Here is an 8,567-nt window from a genome sequence, read left to right on the forward strand (position 1 = left end):
ACTAAGGTTTTGAATCAGTGTCCTTGCTTCTCTCACCTCCACTGTGCTTCTGTTTTGTGGTGTGTGTGTTTGTGGTGGTGTGCCTGGCGATGGTGTTGTGTATGGTGTCTGCTGTGTGGTGTAGCATGATGTCGCGGATAGGTGGTGTAAAAATCTCACACCCTTCCATGTGTGTTGAGTGATTCTATTGGTGTTGTGTGGTGTTGTGGTGGTGTGTGGTGATTATGGTGGTGTATAGGATGAGTGGTGGTGTACGCCAGTGTGGAGTGGTGGTCTAATTAATTTGCTCATTTTTTCATTTTTTTTTTATTCGTTATTATTTTTTGTGTGTGTGTGTGTGTGTGTGTGTGTGTAATTTCACCACGGTCGTCTGCTGGTCACCCAGCCAGTCTTCCTCATTACGGAGCGAGCTCAGAGCTCATAGATCTTCGGGTAGACTGAGACCACATCACACTCCACACACCGGGAAAGTGAGGCCACAACCCCTCCAGTTACATCCCGTACCTATTTACTGCTAGGTGAACAGTGGCCACACATTAAGAGGCTTGCCCATTTGCCTCGCCGCCCCAGGACTCGAACCCGGCCCTCTCGATTGTGAGACGAGCTTGCTAACCACTACACTACGCGGTGTGTGTGTGTGTGTGTGTGTGTGTGTGTGTGTGTGTGTGTGTGTGTGTGTGTGGAGAGGTGGTGTAAAAAACTCTCACCTTTCTATGTGTGTGTGTGTGTGTGTGTGTGTGTGTGTGTGTGTGTGTGTGTGTGTGTGTGTGTGTGTGTGTGTGTCTTTCTGTGTGTGTGTGTGTGTGTGTGTGTGTGTGTGTGTGTGTGTGTGTGTGTGTGTGTGTGTGTGTGTGTGTGTGTGTGTGTGTGTGTGTGTGTGGAAAGGTGGTGTAAAAACTCTCACCTTCTCTGTGTGTGTGTGTGTGTGTGTGTGTGTGTGTGTGTGTGTGTGTGTGTGTGTGTGTGTGTGAAAGGTGTGTAAAAACTCCCATCTTTCTGTGTGTGTGTGTGTGTGTGTGTGTGTGTGTGTGTGTGTGTGTGTGTGTGTGTGTGTGTGTGTGTGTGTGTGTGTGTGTGTGTGTGTGTGTGTGTGTGGAAAGGTGGTGTAAAAAACTCTCACCTTTCTCTGTGTGTGTGTGTGTGTGTGTGTGTGTGTGTGTGTGTGTGTGTGTGTGTGTGTGTGTGTGTGTGTGTGTGTGTGTGTGTGTGTGTGTGTGTTTGTGTGTGGAAAGGTGGTGTAAAAACTCTCACCTTCTCTGTGTGTGTGTGTGTGTGTGTGTGTGTGTGTGTGTGTGTGTGTGTGTGTGTGTGTGTGTGTGTGTGTGTGTGTTTGTGTGTGGAAAGGTGGTGTAAAAAACTCTCACCTTTTTCTCTGTGTGTGTGTGTGTGTGTGTGTGTGTGTGTGTGTGTGTGTGTGTGTGTGTGTGTGTGTGTGTGATTCCCCTACTGTACAATGACCCATCTTTGAGTAGGGTTAACACACTCACACGTCACAAACCGGGACAGCGAAGTCACAACTCTTCGTGTTACATCCCGTACCTACTTGCTGCTAGGTGAACAGGGGCTACTTATTAAGAGGCTCGCCCATTTGCCTCGCCGCGCCCGGGACTCGAACCCGGGACTTCTCAGTTGTGAGTCGAGCGTGCTAACCGCTACACTACGCGGTGTGTGTGTGTGTGTGTGTGTCTTGCTGCCGTGCTGTATGATGCTGTGCAATGGTGAGTGATGGCAGTGTGGTACAGTGCGGCACAGGATGGGGGTGAGAGAACATTTACAAAACAAAACTCTGTGAACTGTCTTCATATCATTAGTTTCTTTTTATTACTTCTTATTTCTGAGAGAAATTTATAAAAAAAATTTGAGTATGTATATTTCATTATGGCAAGAGAGAAGAACATTGTTTACAAAGTGAGCCAAGCTCTCCTGTTCAGCTGACATCCTTGTTGTAGTGTTAGAGTTGGTGAAACAGAAGGCTCCTCCCCACTACCGGTGACTGAAACTCTCAGCATCTCTCTGGGGAGTCCTTAGCGGGATGTCCGCGTGCGAATGGAAGGGCAAGAAAGACCCGACGGAGATGGCACGCCTTTTGGTCATGGAGTCAGACGTGTTGTGCTGTCTCAGTGTGTCATCTTTGGTTCCTGTGAAGGTGGCGTGACGGTGGCGTGAATGTTGCTGCAGCCATAACTATGATAGCTACGTAACACCGACTCCGCCGCGTCCATGAAGACAGGACTTGCATGAGATCCATACCTGAAACAAAAAAGACTATTAAGATGTATTCATCAAATACTAAAAGTTGAATGCTACCCTCAGAGTGCGTTTCATCATCAAATAGTAAATCACTGGAAATATAAATGTAAATATATATCAAAACATTATTTGACTCATCGTAACATGTACTCTCTTCACACTCTCCCTCACTCTGTCTCCTCAAGGCTTATCTTCCCCATCACCACGCCCGCCAGATGCCTCCCCGCACCTGCCCCGTCCTCTCCTCTCTACTTCATCTCCCCCTCACTCCTCCCCACTCTCCAGCCAGTGATCCCAAGAACCTCAGCACGCCTCCTTCCCCTCCTTGAAGGAAAAAAAATAGTAATAATATAGATGTTCGTAAAAATTCTTCTTAATAAATCACCCAAGAGGAAAAGTCTTGCCTCGGCTCCATACCTCTTCTCTTACTCCAGGAACTGCCGCCCCTCTCCCTCCTACTCCCCCCCTCTCTCTCTCTCTCTCACGCTCTCCCTTCCTCCTCATTTTCCCTCATCCCTCCTCCGTTTTCCTCAGCACAGCGGCATCTTTCAGTTTTGCCCAAGGGAATTTCCCCTCCCCTCCAGCAAGACTCTTCCTCCTCCCCTCTCCAACCTCCTCCCAAAACCATTACAGACTAACGACACTCATTATCACAGCTGTGTCAAACCTCTCTTTATAAACTTACCCACACCGCCATACACGAAGGAGTGCGAGCAGGGAGTGGGGAGAGTGAGGGAAGCGGGGACGGGTCAGATGGTCGGAGGCTTGCTGGGGTATCGGGTGCCGGAATGATAGGTTACAGGATACAAGAGAAACAACGACAGAAAAAAAAGAAAATAAATATTGAAAAGATAAGAGCGGCACGGGAGAAGAAAGCCGTGTAAAGATGGATTAAGTAACTGTATAATATGAAGACATGGAGAGAGAGAGAGAGAGAGAGAGAGAGAGAGAGCGAAGAGAGGAAAAGTAAAAGAATCCTAGAAAATTCAAACAGGGGAACATAAAACTGAAGGAAAATAGAAAAAAACTTACAATGAAACAAAACAATATGAAAAACTAAACGAATCCTCTCCCCGCACGTTAAATAGGAAAGTAAAGAGACAACATTATGAAAACTTAAACCAAATCCGTGAAACTGACTGGATGAACTGACCACAACACCACCTGCACTGCTCACAAGGACACCACACAGGCATCCCTCTCCCTCCTTCACCTGCTTCCGGGCCCAGCACCTCACCTAAGCACACACAGCGGCGAGGACTCAGGACACTACCCATAAACCCGCATCCTGGTAACAAATGAAGACGCAACAAGAGGAGGAGGATGAAGAGGAAGAAGAGGAGGAGGAGCAGGAGGAGGAGCAGGAACGTAACAGCCGAGTCGAAATGTTCATTGCGGACGAAACACTCCAACACCTCACAGCACAATTCCTCCTTGCGCTTTCCTTGGCTCCTCCCTCAGACTTCCATTCCCTCCGCCAGCCCCGTGCCTCCCTCCCTCGTTCTCCAGTATGACATGTGTGCCTACGTCTCTCCTACGGGAGGGAAATAACGACCTAATTAGCTATAAATGACCATGATGTACGCAGGAGACGTGAAAATGCAAATATGAGATATGAAAATGAAGATGGGTGTCATAAAGAAGACAGATGGCCTCGCCCGGACCATTTCCCTAAGCCGGCGGCCCACTCGTCATCTCTACGGCCGTCCGTCCATCAACTCGGGCCGCTGCCACCGCCAGACCCACCACTACCTCCTTCTCCGCCGCCGCCGCTACCGACACCGCCAGGAGGAGAAGAAGAAGCAGAAGCAGGAAGAGAAAAGGGACAAAAGAAGAAGGGGTTTAGAGGTGTGAAGTAAAGAGAGGTGATAAGGATAGGAGGAACTTGTCTATTCAGTAGTAGTAATGGTGGTGGTGGTGGTGGTGGTGATAGTTGTAGTAGTAGTAGTAGTGGTGGTGGTGGTAGTAATGGTAGTAGTAGTAGTAGTAGTAGTAGAAGTAGTAGTAGTAGTAGTAGTAGTAGTAGTAGTAGTAGTAGTAGTAGTAGTAGTAGTAGTAATGATAGTAGTGATGGCAGTGGTTGTGATGATATGGGCAATCTTAACAATAACAACAACAACAACTACTACTACTACTACTAAAAATAATAATACTACCACAACCACCACTACCACCACCACAACCACCACAACCACCACAACCACCACCACCACAACTAAGGCGAAACAAACTCTATATAGATATACTCCATTCACCAGAACGCACCAGGGAGCAGGACAGGGTGGCAGAAAGACAACCACCACCACCACCACCACCACCACCACCACCACTGCCAGGGCCGCCTTAAGGACAATCCTCAGTAAAACATAATAAAAGTAACGACAAAGAATGTGAGCGGCGGCCAGGAAGCGCATGTTATACATCAAACATATCCAACACTCGCGGACATTGGCAGGGGGAATGTGGGGTGGTGCTAGGAGGAGGAGGAGGAGGAGGAGGAGGAGGAGGAGGAGGAGGAGGAAGAGAGAAAGTGGAAACAAGAAAAAGAAAGCTCCTCCAATACAAACTCACATAACATAACAGAATAATTAGAATAATGATCATAAACTCCATACCAGAGAGAGAGAGAGAGAGAGAGAGAGAGAGAGAGAGTAAAAGAGAAAAAATATACTATACATATACATCCGCGAAGATGGTACGGAGGGAGGGAGGGAGGGAGGGAGGGGAAGGAAGGAGAGAGAGAGAGAGAGAGAGAGAGAGAGAGAGAGAGAGAGAGAGAGAGAGAGACCAGGATGAAGATAAAACTTGAGATATACTGCCAACATACACAGCAATCAAGGCTGGTATGAAAAAGGCACTCTAAATAATAAAAGACGCGATAAAGAGCAGAGCAGAGTAATAAAGACGGGATGGAGGATGGCAGAGAGAGAGAGAGAGAGAGAGAGAGAGAGAGGCCGCGGATGAGGGATAAGATGGGAGGATATGAGAAGCAGGAAGATGGAAGGTATTGAATCCGACATTTCCCTAAGCCGGTGGGCCACTCGTCATATCTACGGCCCCACGTCCATCAGGCAGGGCCGGGGTTCGGGGGAGGGGAAGGGGCACGGGTGGGGAGATGCGGGGCAGCCTAGATAGGGAGGCTAGGGAGGAGGCGAGGCAAGGGGAGGGATACAAGGAGAAAGAGAAGAAGGAGGATGAGGGACAGGAGGAGGAGCAAGAGTAAGAGGAGGAAGAGGAGGAGGAAAAGGAGAATAAAAAGTAGGAAGATGTGGATAAGAAAAAAAGGCTTAGATGAAAAACAAGAACAAGAACAAGGAAAAAGGATTATATTATTTTTCAGCCTGTTTCTATCACTATTGCAATCACTTTCAGCAAGTTTTTCTCGCCTCCAACTGCTAATTCTGTACAAGGGCCTTATTCATCATTTTATGTAGTACTCTTCGCATGTTTGGGGGGTTCCACTCACACAGTTTTATTAGATAGGGTGGAATCAAAGCTTTTCGTCTCATCAACTCACCTTCTTTCTTACCGCCGAAATGTTGCATCTCTTTCTATCTTTTATCGCTATTTTCATGCTCAACCTGCTCTACTGATCTTGCTAACTGCATGCCTCCCCTCCTCCTGCGGCCTCGCTGCACAAGGCTTTCTTCTTTCTCTCACCACTACTCTGTCTAACTCTTTAATACAAGAGTTAATCAGTACTCCCAATCATTCATACCTTTTTTTTTATATACCATGTGGGCTTTTCACGGGAGTTTATGGGCGAAAGGAGATACTTTTTGGGATACCTCCTATCTCAAAGCCCACCCGCTAGGAAACCGTTGCCCCGAGTGAGGAAGCCCAACCTACACTCGGACCGTGGACAGGATTCGAACCCGTGCGCTTGGAGACCCCTCGGACCCCAAAGCACGCATGGTTCCACTGTACCACGGTGGCCCCTTTCTTTGAAAAACTCTGAAACTCCTTGCCTGCTTCTGTATTTCCATCTTCCTACGACTTGTCTTCTTTTAAGAGGGAGTGTATCATGAATCACAGCGAACTGGGGTAATTAGTGGGAGTTTTGGTTGTTCGTGTTTGCCCGGGTTTCGGGACGGTTCTGTGTATTATTAAGTTTCTTATTTCATGTATTTTGCAAGTATATTTGTATGCCATATTAATGAAGATATATTTAGTGTATCTTCTGTATGTTACTTTGGTGAGGATCTACGTTATTTAGGGAAGTAAGGTGTTTATGGGTACACTCTGGGTGGCCAGTGGTCACGGCTGTGTGAGGTGCCTGGATTCCTGGGTCGGCCTTGGAAGGTATGCTAAGTGCATTTTAAACTGTTCTACTTGGCTGTGATTATCATGTGTATTGTAAGATGTGGGTTTTGTGCAGGATTTACGTGTGGGTGTGGTTCTTGTGCAGGAGTTACATGGTGACGGCTGCAGTGCTGGGAGTAGGTGGTGGAATGCCGGTAACCCGACACGTTGTTATTGCCGAGGGTTGAGCAGGGTGCACCGGTCTCTGTGTGTTCCTTCGAGGCTCAGAAGGTTTAGGATGCATTGTGGGTGTCCAGTGACGGAAGGTACCGCGTAAGTTTCTCTATATTACTATGTATGCCTTTGATGTTGTGGCGATTGTGTTATTTTTTTTCGTGAATCATGATATTGCCTGTGACTTGTGTGTATAATTGTTCTTTTTGTGATTCATGATACTGCCTGTGACTTGTGTATAGCATTATGTTTAGTTGTCTGCTGCACATGGGAGAGTTATATAATTACCAGGTAGTTTGTTGATGATATTATGACACTTGCGGGTTGAAACAATAATGAATTAAAGTTGCAACGTTCTGCCCGATCTCTCATTGGTCATCCTACAGGAAAGTTTCAAGACATTTGTCCCTGGCTTTTGGCTAATTCCTTACGAATCTTTTAAGGAACTTGCATTCAAGTGGGGCTTTTTCTTTTTTTTTTTCTTTTTTTTTGCCCTAAACTAGTTTCCCTCTTGCATAAAAAGATTTATAAAACTTCAGTTATAAATATTTTACCTCTCTCTCTCTCTCTCTCTCTCTCTCTCTCTCTCTCTCTCTCTCTCTCTCTCTCTCTCTCTCTCTGTCTGTCTCTCTCTCCTCAAAGCAAATATCTAATGGACGTCTCATGAGGATCTAACACGAAGCACGACGGTTGACATAGTAGTAGAGATGGTGTCAGCAGGACTAGTGGCGGCCTGCAGAGACTTCCGCCAAACCCGCTGCCCTCACGTGACTCACCGCAGTTTTCCCTCAAATATCAAGGGTCTCGTTTTCTACATGAGGTGCATGGGTTTCTAGCTCAGCCAGTGTTGAGTGTTCAGTATTTAATTAAAGTGTGCCATTACTTCCAATTAAGACATGCGCCTTCTTTGTAAAGATGTGGTGAGACATACTGCTGATGCCTCGGAGTGTTCTCACCCACCACCAACACTATTCATTTAAGCAACTAGTGTCATTTTCACTGCACTCTGTTTATCACAGGCACTAGTGTAATGAATTGCCAAGTCGTGAGTCTGTGCCATGCTGAAATCAAAGATCGCGGCATACGGCAACTGAGAGCTATGACATCACCCAGCACGGCGCTAACGGCAGTGACGTGTTGGGGCTGCCATGTATCCGCCACCACTTGCCGAGGATGTGAACAGTTTCTAATTCACTCATAATAAAATCACACATGCTACGAAATGTAAGATCTTAGTAGATGACATACGGATACGCAGACATACCTTGATCAGACGGTGAATCACCACCTCCCTGCCGAATTCCGAGCAAGAATGAGAGAGATAGTCGCTGACTGAGTATATATAGATGCACACTATACGTTTCGTGGCTAAGTAAAGAACGTATACCGCCATGATGACAAAATATTTTCAACACATCTTGTAACTGTTTGCTTCTTTTCCTCTTTCTTTTTTTTATTAGAACACGTAATGTTAACAATGACTACTAAAAATGTATCGCAATGGAGATGACTTTTTTTTCCGATTACATTAAAATTACACAGGTATTTTTCCCTTTAGCCCTGCCGTCCGTAAAACACAACAAAATGAAGTCAGTCTGTGTGAACTGACAGAGTTCCACAAATTTTCCAACAACATCTGAAGAGTGATCGCCTCTACCCCACACACAGCTGTGGGAGACGACATGGAGATGGCGAGTGTAGAATACAATAATCAATACTTGTTGGTAATGTTTTTTTTTTTTTCTAATGCAAGAAGGGAAACCAACCAGGGGCAAAAATAGACTAAAGAAAAAAAAAGAGGCTCACTTGAAATGCTAGTTCCCTTAAAGATACACGTCAGT

General features: G+C 46.2%; 1 long non-coding RNA gene across 1 annotated transcript; it reads right to left on the minus strand.

Annotated features, from left to right (window-relative positions):
• Positions 1-1,817: 1,817 nt before the first annotated feature.
• LOC123517047 lies at positions 1,818-8,360 on the minus strand. The gene is made up of 2 exons (XR_006678370.1): positions 7,991-8,360; positions 1,818-2,250 (listed from the first exon to the last, which is right to left on the minus strand). It is a non-coding gene; the product is annotated as an uncharacterized LOC123517047 (long non-coding RNA).
• Positions 8,361-8,567: the final 207 nt, after the last annotated feature.

The sequence above is a fragment of the Portunus trituberculatus genome, chromosome 41, assembly GCF_017591435.1.
Source record: "Portunus trituberculatus isolate SZX2019 chromosome 41, ASM1759143v1, whole genome shotgun sequence".
In the NCBI taxonomy this organism is placed as follows: Eukaryota; Metazoa; Arthropoda; class Malacostraca; order Decapoda; family Portunidae; genus Portunus; species Portunus trituberculatus.